General features: G+C 43.8%; 1 long non-coding RNA gene across 1 annotated transcript; it reads left to right on the forward strand.

Annotated features, from left to right (window-relative positions):
* The first annotated feature begins 87 nt into the window (after positions 1-87).
* On the forward strand, positions 88-5,312 carry LOC134760665 (uncharacterized). The gene is made up of 3 exons (XR_010138526.1): positions 88-224; positions 388-4,185; positions 5,032-5,312. It is a non-coding gene; the product is annotated as an uncharacterized LOC134760665 (long non-coding RNA).
* The last annotated feature ends 4,384 nt before the right edge of the window (positions 5,313-9,696 follow it).

Genomic DNA, 9,696 nt, shown 5'->3' on the forward strand with positions numbered 1-9,696 from the left:
AGGGGCTGTCACTGTGTGTGCGTGATTGTGACGGTGTGTGGTGGTCGCTTCTGACTCCGCGTGGGTCGTTGAATGTGTGACTGGGACCGTTTAGCGGTGGATACACAACTGTGTGCGGCTGTGGAAGATTCCCTCATCGGTTAAGTTCCCAATTCCGTGGAAAAACAGTTTTACCAGAAGGTTTCGAAGGAACTTTAAAGTTTGGAAGCGTAAGAGTTTATCTGGTAACTAATTTTAAACATTACATCTATGGTGAATTAAATGTGGGTTATGAAGGAGAACGCAAAATAAAAACGTTATAAAGACGTAAAGGAGTTTTATGGGGCGGCATCTCTTGGCCAAATATCAGACCGCCACAGGTAGTTGTTAATTCTCTCTTGTTTTTAGGCAGCTTTGGTGTCATCAAGTGTGAAAAGCCCTGGACTTTACACATCTAGTAGGATCGGGAGTCTGAGTACCAGATGCTGGTCAGGACCTGTTATGCTGGGTCTCAGAATGCGGAAACCCTCCTTGTCCGAGGTGGAACAGTTTGTCCTTGAGTCAGGCCGGGAGTCCTGAGTGACTCTTTTGATTTGATCCTGTTTCCCTCAGACCTGGTGAGCTCTATGGTGTAATAAGTGGTTAAGAGTGTGAACCCTTAACCATCTCTAAGACTGGAGCCAGAATGCCTGAACTCCAGTCTTAGAGATGTGCCTCAGTCTCCACATTTGAAAGAGGATGATTGTAGCATCTAATTCATTGAGTTGTTGGGGAGGAGTAACTGAGCTAATACATGTAAAATAATGCTACTGCTGCTGGATAAGGATGCTGATATGACTGAAGCTCATGCTTTCTTTCTGCAAAGATGCTTTTTCCAAAACATACCATATTGCCTCTTTACACATTCTTCAGGAGAGGGTAGAGGCTGCATTTTCGTTGCAGGCGCAGTGATGTGGTGGAAAGCACACTTTTAGAGTTAGACAGATGTGGATTCAAATAGCATTTCAGCCATTTATTAGTTTCTTCATGCCTATCTCAGTTTTTTTGTCCATAAAAGGAAGAATGTAATGCTGGGCTTGCAGCTTTGTCCTGAGGGTCAAATAAAATGATTTAATAATGTAAGCAAAGCTTAGAGGTTGGTTATTGCTGATGACTGATATTAAGAGACAACTTCAGCAAGGATGGTTGAATTTCACACTTGTGAGCAGACAGTTGAGGAGACAGTTGTAGATTTATCCTACTTGACCTTATTTGTGGTTCAGGACAGTGTTGTGAGTTCAAGAGGAGAGGGTAGATGCAATAAGTCATCATCTTTCGTATGTTCTCTGATCTTGGGAAGGGGCGAGTGGCTCTAGTTTCCCTTTAACATCCCACTGTGTTGAGTGTGTCTATATGTACATGCATCAGTATTTGCTTACGGAGGAAAGGAAGGAAAAGGACCAAACAGGTACAAAACCAGCCATCTCTCAGGCTAACTTTCTTCTATACCATTTTTACTTTCTCACATTCATTAATCTGCCAAAGAGAAATTTAGAGGATGATGAAATGGCCACTTCTGACTCTGAACCAAGCCTCTGAAGTCATACACCATTACACCCTTGGTCACAAAATCAGCCGTGAGTCTAAGTAGGTGGAGACTACACAAGAGTATAAGTACTAGGAGGCAGGGATCATTCAGGGTCCTTTTAGAGGGTGGCTTCCAGTTTCTTCCTTTTAAGAGTATGAGAATGCTCTGAGCTAGCCTTTCCATTCCATGGAATCCATAGGTCTTTTGTCAGCCACTTCCCAGTACACACTCCTGTGCCAAAGCACATGCAGAGTTTGTAGGGTCCAGCCCCACAGGGTTGGTGGGTTTTTCCCCATGTGCGGAGACGAGAGATTGTAGAAATAAAGACACAAGACAAAGAGATAAAAGAAAAGACAACTGGGCCTGGGGGACCACTACCACCAAGACGTGGAGACCGGTAGTGGCCCTGAATGCCAGGCTGCGCTGATATTTACTGGATACAAGACAAAGGGGCAGCATGAGTGTGAGCCATCTCCAATGATAGGTAAGGCCACGTGGGTCACGTGTCCACTGGACAGGGGGCCCTTTCCTACCTGGCAGCCGAGGTAGAGAGAGAGAGGAGAAAGAGAGAGAGAGCTTACACCATTATTTCTACTTATTAGAGACTTTTAGTACTTTCACTAATTTGCTACTGCCAACTAAATGGCAGAGCCAGGTGTACAGGATGGAACATGAAGGCGGACTAGGAGCGTGACCACTGAAGCACAGCATCACAGGGAGACGGTTAGGCCTCCAGATAACTGCGGGTGGGCCTGACATTAGTCAGGCCCTCCACAAGTGGTGGAGGAGTAGAGTCTTCTCTAAACTCCCCCTGGGAAAGGGAGACTCCCTTTCCCGGTCCGCTAAGTAGCGGGTGTTTTTCCTTGACACTAACACTACCGCTAGACCACGGTCCGCTTGGCAACAGGCGTCTTCCCAGACACTGGTGTCACCACTAGACCAAGGAGCCCTCTGGTGGCCCTGTCTGGGCATAACAGAAGGCTCGCACTCTTTTCTGGTCACTTCTCACTATGTCCCCTCAGCTCCTATCTCTGTATGGCCTGGCTTTTCCTAGGTTATGATTATAGAGCGAGGATTATTATAATATTGGAATAAAGAGTAATTGCTACAAACTAATGATTAATGATATTCATATATAATCATATCTAAGATCTATATCTGGTATAACTATTCTTGTTTTATATTATACTGGAACAGCTCATGTCCTCAGTCTCTTGCCTCGGCACCTGGGTTGCTTGCTGCCCACAGAGTTACTCCAGCAGCTCCCTCTCCTGTTATCCCCAGCCATATCCATGCTTCTGCCAGATTCCTTCTATTTCAGGATCACCCATTATCACTTGAATGAGATCAGCTGTGGGGAGGTGGGCCATATTCTGTTGTGCATAGTAAACCAAGCAAGGAATCACACAACAAAGTGGGTTCTAACCCAATCTTAGCTACTTACTCCCTGAGTGACCTTGGGCACCTCCCCCAATTTTTCTGACCTAAAATCTGTGCATTATAATAATAATAAATTTCCATGGAGGAAGTATAACCTTTTCAACAAACAGTGCTGGAGCAACTGGACATCCATAGCCAAAAAAGAAAAAGGATAAAAGGCTTTTCTCCAGTACTAATCCAGGAGAAAAATAAATGTATTGCATCTTCCTTATGACCACTGAGGACAAAATACATGTGGCCTTCTCTCTCTGAGGACTTTTTTTTTTTTTTAAGAGACAAGGTCTCACTCTGTCACCCAAGCTGGTGTGCAGTGGTGTTCCTGGACTGAACTGAAGGTCAGGCTGCTGATTCTCGCAGCCCTATGACAAGATGCTGATGAACTGTGAAAGAAGAGAGTTTTATTTCTGTAACCGGGTACAGGGAGGGCCAGAAAAATATTGCCAGACCAACTCAAAATTACGAAGTTTTCCAGTGCTTATCTACCTTCTAAGCTATATGTCTACATGTTAGTGTGCATTCATCTAAAGACACAAGTGATTAATTTCTTCTAATCTATAACTAAGGTCTGAGTCTTGGGGACATTACTCTGGAGCCTCAGTAATTTTACTTACTCTAGATGGGTCCAAGTGCCAAAGGTAATTACCCTTATCTTGTCTCCTACTAAGTTATGGAGGTCTGGAGAGTTTCTTTAGACCCCCAGTAAAACTTGTTTAATCCTAAATGGATCCTGGTATAAGGAGTGTGACCATTCCTTCATTATCTTGTCATGCTTCAAATCATCAGCCTTTGTGTTAGGGTGCTGGCTCTCTCAGCCTTTAATATTTAACCTAACCATTTAGTCAATGCTAGAACAGTTCTTATGAAGGCCTGCCTGTTCAGTTTTTGTGACATCTGGCTTGCCACAGTGGTACAAATGGCTTACTGCAGCCTCAACCTCCTGGGCTTAAGCGATCCTCCTACCTCAGCCTCCCAAGTAGCTAAGAACACAGGTGCGTGCCACCACACCAGCTAATTTTTCTTTTTTTTTGTAGAGATGGGGGCCTCACTGTATTGCCCAGGCTGGTCTTGAACTCCTGAGCTCAAGTGATCGTCTTGCTTCAGCCTTCCAAAATGATGGTGAAGCTGCATCATTGTCTGGGGTAAATACCTGAGGTTCGTTGTCTCACGCCAAGGGAATCAAGGATGTGGACACACAAGAAGTGAGTTTAAGAGCAGAGGTTTAATAGGCAAAAGAGAAAAGAGAATAGCTCTAGCTCCCGCAGAGAGAAAAGGGCTCCCAAGTAGGACTTCCAGTCCGTGGCGAAGGGCATGAGGTTTTATAGACTGGCTTCAGGAGGTGGTGTCTGATTTACGTAGGCCCCAAAGATTGGTTGGACCAGGTGTGCCAATCAGAAGCTGGCTGCCCCACCCTAATCTTTTATTATGCAGATGGGGTCCCTACCTGACCGGGCCATGTTGTATGTTCCGTACTGTACACGTGGTTGACAAAGAAAAGGGAAGATGGAGCTGTGATGTTGGACATGCCTGGCCCCCAGGCAGCTTTTTCCTATTGGCACAGCTGCTGGCATTTACCCGTGCAAACTTCCAGCTTGCTTATGTATGTCTGCAGCTTGATTTTTCAGGCTGCTCTTTGTTAGAAAAGAAATGACTTGGGGGCTGCTTTTCATTAAAAGGAAAACCTTACTGAGGATTTCCTTACCCTCACTGTCTGCCTAAATAATTTCTTTTTAACTCCTATGTCACTTGGGATTACAGGCATGAGCCGCTGTGCCTGCTAGAGGGTTTTTTATCTTTATTCCTCAAGATTTTGCATTTAGATAATTATGTTAAACTTGGGTGTGCTAGGTAGACATATGTCTGCTGATTACCCGTTTAGGAAGAATGTGGATTCCTATGTAGGGAAAAGGAGTCAGGCTGGTGGGACCAGGAGAAAGCAAAGAGATAAAACAAATAAGCTATAGATCTGCATTTTCTTCATGGTCCAGGATATATAAACAAAAAAAGGAAGCAGATAAGCTATAGGCTTGCTTTTCTTTATGACCCAGGACATACAGCCCTCCTGAGCAAATAATGAACATAACTCACAAACTTCCTGTTTATCATCAAACGCACGCATCCACTTTCATCAAACACCTCGGTTGACAGAAGAATGCAGGTTAGCTCCCTGCTGCCTTGGCATTATCAATCAGCCCAGGAACCATCCTATAAAACGTCCAGCAAGCCTTTGTTTCCTTGCAGTCAGCTCCTCTGCCACTGATTCTGCCTGTTGCTCCCTGATAACATACTTTGATACTGTCTTTAATAAATCTGCCTTTCTTCACCCACAGCTGTCTTGGTAAGTTCTTTTACCTCTGCGCCACCAGCCCAAATAGTTGCTGCTCACCTGAGACAAAGAATAAATGTGGTTTTTAAGCAAATCAAAGTTTATTTACTGACTCTTACCAAGCTTTGTAGAAGGCTGTGCCAAAAGGAGAAGCTTAAGAGATAATGGCTAAAAATAAAAAATGTTACCACCGCCCAAAGGGTTCTTCCTGCCCACTGCATAAAGAAAGACCATGGCATTGTAGTAGAGAAAGAGGTTAATAGACATGAGGCTGGCCATGCCACATGGGAAATGGAGTTCGTACTCAAATCATCTAATCCAAAGCTCTTATATTAGAGGTTTTTCAAAGTCACTTTGGGGGAAGGGGTGGGAGTGGCCAGATAACAGGTGCTTGCTGCTGATTTTTTGAGCTGGAGATGAAATCATAGGGGGTCAAAGCTCTCCTTGTGTGGGGTGAATTGCTTCTGGGTGGTGCCACAGGAGCTGGGTTGGTTAGTCCAAGTGGAACCATCAGGTCCAGGTGGAGCCATGGGTGTCAGACATGAAAAAACCTGAAAAGATATCTCAAAAGGCCAATCTGAGGTTCTACAGTAGTGATGTCATTTGCAGTAGTAATTGGGAAAGTGGCATATCCTATAACCTTTGGAATAATGGCTGACAGTTGAATAATGGTGCCACCTTAGCAGGACCCAGACTCCTCTCCTCCTAGACTGATGGCCTCCCATTAGCTTTACAAAAACAATTGAGTTTTGGGCAAAGCCTGTTATTTAAACTATAGCGTAAATGTCTTCCAAAGTTAGCTCAGCCCTATAGCCCAGGCATAATTAAGGGAAAGGCAAGATAGGTGGGTTAGCTCAGTTTACTGTAATAATTTTTCTCACTGATAACAGTTTTTGCAAAGGTGGTTTCATAAAGATGCCTACTCTCTTCACACATTTGTGAAATGTCGAAAAGACTGCAAAAACCTGGAAGTTTACTGATGCCTTATTTTAAACAAGGCTTGTCTGGTTTGAAAAAGCGAGGGGAAGCTATCAATCATAATTTTGTTAAATACAGTGAGTTCTAAGTTTCTCCTCAAAGAGTCTGTGTCAGTATGTTCAGTTCTTTGTTTTCCATTTTAAAGTTTAACTTCCTCATTCTCTTCATCTCCTTGCCCCTAGTTTCAGTAAACAACCTCCCTGCCAGTTCTGATCAGTAGTTCACATCTGTTCCCCTGGTCACTTGCTCCATCCTGAGTCACCCCTGGTCACCCACTCTAACCTAAGTCACCTTTAGTCACCTACTCCGTAACCGTCTTTCCTGCCAAAACTGCTCACCCCACCACTCTGGCTCTTAACCCCTGCTGTCTTTAAAATAGCCAATCGGAATTAGCTTAGACTGTGCAGTCCAACCCTAGCCAATAGGGGAACGATGCAGCAGTAGGGGCTACCTGTGTCAGGGATAAGAACCCCTTCCCCTCCCTTGTTCAGGTGTGCTCTCACCATTGCTCCATCCGCAAGATGCAACCTTCTATAGAAGTAAAATTGCCTTGCTGAGACAATTTCTGTTCAAATGCTATTTCTTTTGCGGCACCAAAAATTTATTTCTAACAATTTCAACACTCAAACACAACCCAACTACAATTTTTGTGGATTATGTTCCTTTTACTTTTTAGGAACAGTTTTCCAATGTTGCAGTCATAATGCAATTTTATCAGCTTTGTTCCTCCTTTAAGAAACCTTAACACAAGAAGTATTTTTACATGTTGCTTCATTGCCATGCAATTATTCTTTTAAAAAGTTGTATAGTTTTCAGTCAGATAGATGTGAAAGGAAAATAAATCTCAGGACTCCAGTTGCGCACAGTGGCTCATGCCTGTGATTCTAGCACTTTGGGAGGCCGAGGCGGGTGGATCACGAGGTCAGGAGATTGAGACCAGCCTGGCCAACATAGGAAACCCTGTCTCTACTAAAGATTAAAAAAAAAAAAAATTAAGCAGGTGTGGTGGTGTGCACCTGTAATACCAGCTACTCAGGAGGCTGAGGTAGGAGAATAGCTTGAACCTGGGAGGCAGAGGCTGCAGTGAGCAGAGATCACACCATTGCACTCCAGCCTGGGCAACAGGGCGAGACTCTGTCTCAAAAAAAAAAAATCTAAGGACTCCAAAATCACTAAGCAAAGGGAAAAGTCAAGCTGGGAACTATGTCAGGCAGGGCTGCCTCTCATTTGATTCCTAAATACAATAGCTATAAAGATAAAAAACTACATACCTCCCTCACAATTTGCCCACAAGGAAATTCCTTTCGGACAAAGGACAGAAAGAATTCAAAGTCATCCCTCTGAGGCTCACCTGAGAGAAATGCATATCTGATTGCTTCCTTGGACCTATTGTTTAGGTAAAAATGCAAATTCATGGAGCCAGACTAAATTGTGTATTCAGTGGAAAGCTAATCAATAACTCAAAAGAATGCAACCTTTTGTCCCGTATCTATTTATGACCTGGAAGCCTCCACCTCCAATTTTTCCACCTTACCTGACTGAACCACTGTACATCTTACACATAGTGATTGATGTCTCATATCTCCCTAAAATGTATAAAAGCAAGCTGTACCCCAACCACCTTGGGCACATGTCATCAGAACCTCCTGAGACTGTCAGTGCTTCCTTAACCATGGGAAAATAAACTTTCCAAATCGATTGAGACCTGTCTCCAATACCTTTTGGTTTACAACATACTGTTATTTATTTGACCATTCTTCTACTTGTAGCTGTGGAGTCCTGATAAGTAAGCAACAATGACGAAGGGGCCTCAGTGGGGAAGAACAATGAACAGTTGTTCTGAGAGATGGCTAATCAAACAACAGCTCTCTCCAGGATGACCCTATAAAACTTCCTTCCAGCTCCTGCCTCTTTGCAGACAGCTCCTTCTCTCCTGTGCTGCCAGTTGCAACCCTGCAGTGTATTTTCATACTTTCTCTAATAAATCTGCCTTTCTTTAGGACTGTCCTGGTAAATATGAGACTGTTTACCACCTTTGATACAAGCCCTATCTAGTTGCTACCCGTGACAGTAGCTATATTGTTTTTGTTCAACATTTTATTATAAACAATGTTTCAGCTGGGCTCGGTGGCTCATGCCTGTAATCCCAGCACTTTGGGAGGCCGAGGCAGACAGATCAGGAGGTCAGGAGATTGAGACCATCCTGGCTAACAGATGAAACCCCGTCTCTACTAAAAATACAAAAAAAATTAGCCAGGTGTGGTGGCACGCGCCTGTAGTCCCAGCTACTCGGGAGGCTGAAGCAGGAGAATGGCATGAACCTGGGAGGTGGAGCTTGCAGTGAGCTGAGACTGCGCCACTGCACTCCAGCCTGGGTGACAGAGCAAGACTCTATCTCAAAAAAAAGTTTCAGTTAGTATTTTTTGCTGATATCATAGTTGCATTTTTTTTATTTCCTCAAATAAAATTCCCAGCTTCTATGATGTTCTTTGTCACTGGCAACTTTGGTCAGACAATTAAATGAAGCAATTGAAGGGCATAACAGGATTTTGGAAGGGATGGTACAGGATTGGGAGATAAACTAGAGATAGGAGTTTATAAAATATTTTCAAAGACAGATTGAAGAATAGGAATAAGAGAGTATGATATTGTGAAATATATATTTGATCTTCCTAGCATAGAACTTCTAAAATCCTTAGAAACTACAAAGTAAGAGTAAAAACTGATTTTTTGCTAATGAGTTGACAGCTTGCAACCCCTATAGAGTTTCAGGATGGGGACTGGTTATGGAAAGACCAAGGCATGACTAGAAGGTTGGGACATTCAACCCCACCCCCAACCCTAAGGAGGGGACGGGATTTTAATCAACCATGCCTATGTAATGAAGCCGCTGTAAAACTCCCAAAAGATAGGGTTTAGAGAGCTTCCACACAGCTGAACACGTGGAGGTTCCTGGAAGGTGCAACACCCTTTTTTCTGTACCTTGCCCTATGCATCTCTTCATCTATATCATTTGTAATATCCTTTATAATAAACTAGTAAACATAAGTGTTTCCTGAGTTCCGTGAGCCACTCTAGCAAAATATCGAACCGCAAAGAGTGGATAGTGAAAATCCCAATTCGAAGCTGGTGGGGTCAGATGTTCCAGAGGCTGGACTTGTGACTAGTGGGAAGGGGGAGGCAGGCTTGGGGACTGAGCCCTCAGCGAATGGTGTCTGACCCATCTCCAAGTAGACGGCGTCGGAACTGAACTGGAGGACACCCAGCTGGTGCCCGCTGCAGAACTCACTGAACTCATTGCTTGCTTGGGATGTGTGGGAAATTCCCCTATATTGGTCAGAGAAGTCTTCTGTTATGATTAGTTGTCGTTGAGATAATAGAAAAAAAATGCACCTTGTGTTTTTTCCAC

The sequence above is a fragment of the Pongo abelii genome, chromosome 20, assembly GCF_028885655.2.
Source record: "Pongo abelii isolate AG06213 chromosome 20, NHGRI_mPonAbe1-v2.0_pri, whole genome shotgun sequence".
Taxonomy (NCBI): Eukaryota; Metazoa; Chordata; class Mammalia; order Primates; family Hominidae; genus Pongo; species Pongo abelii.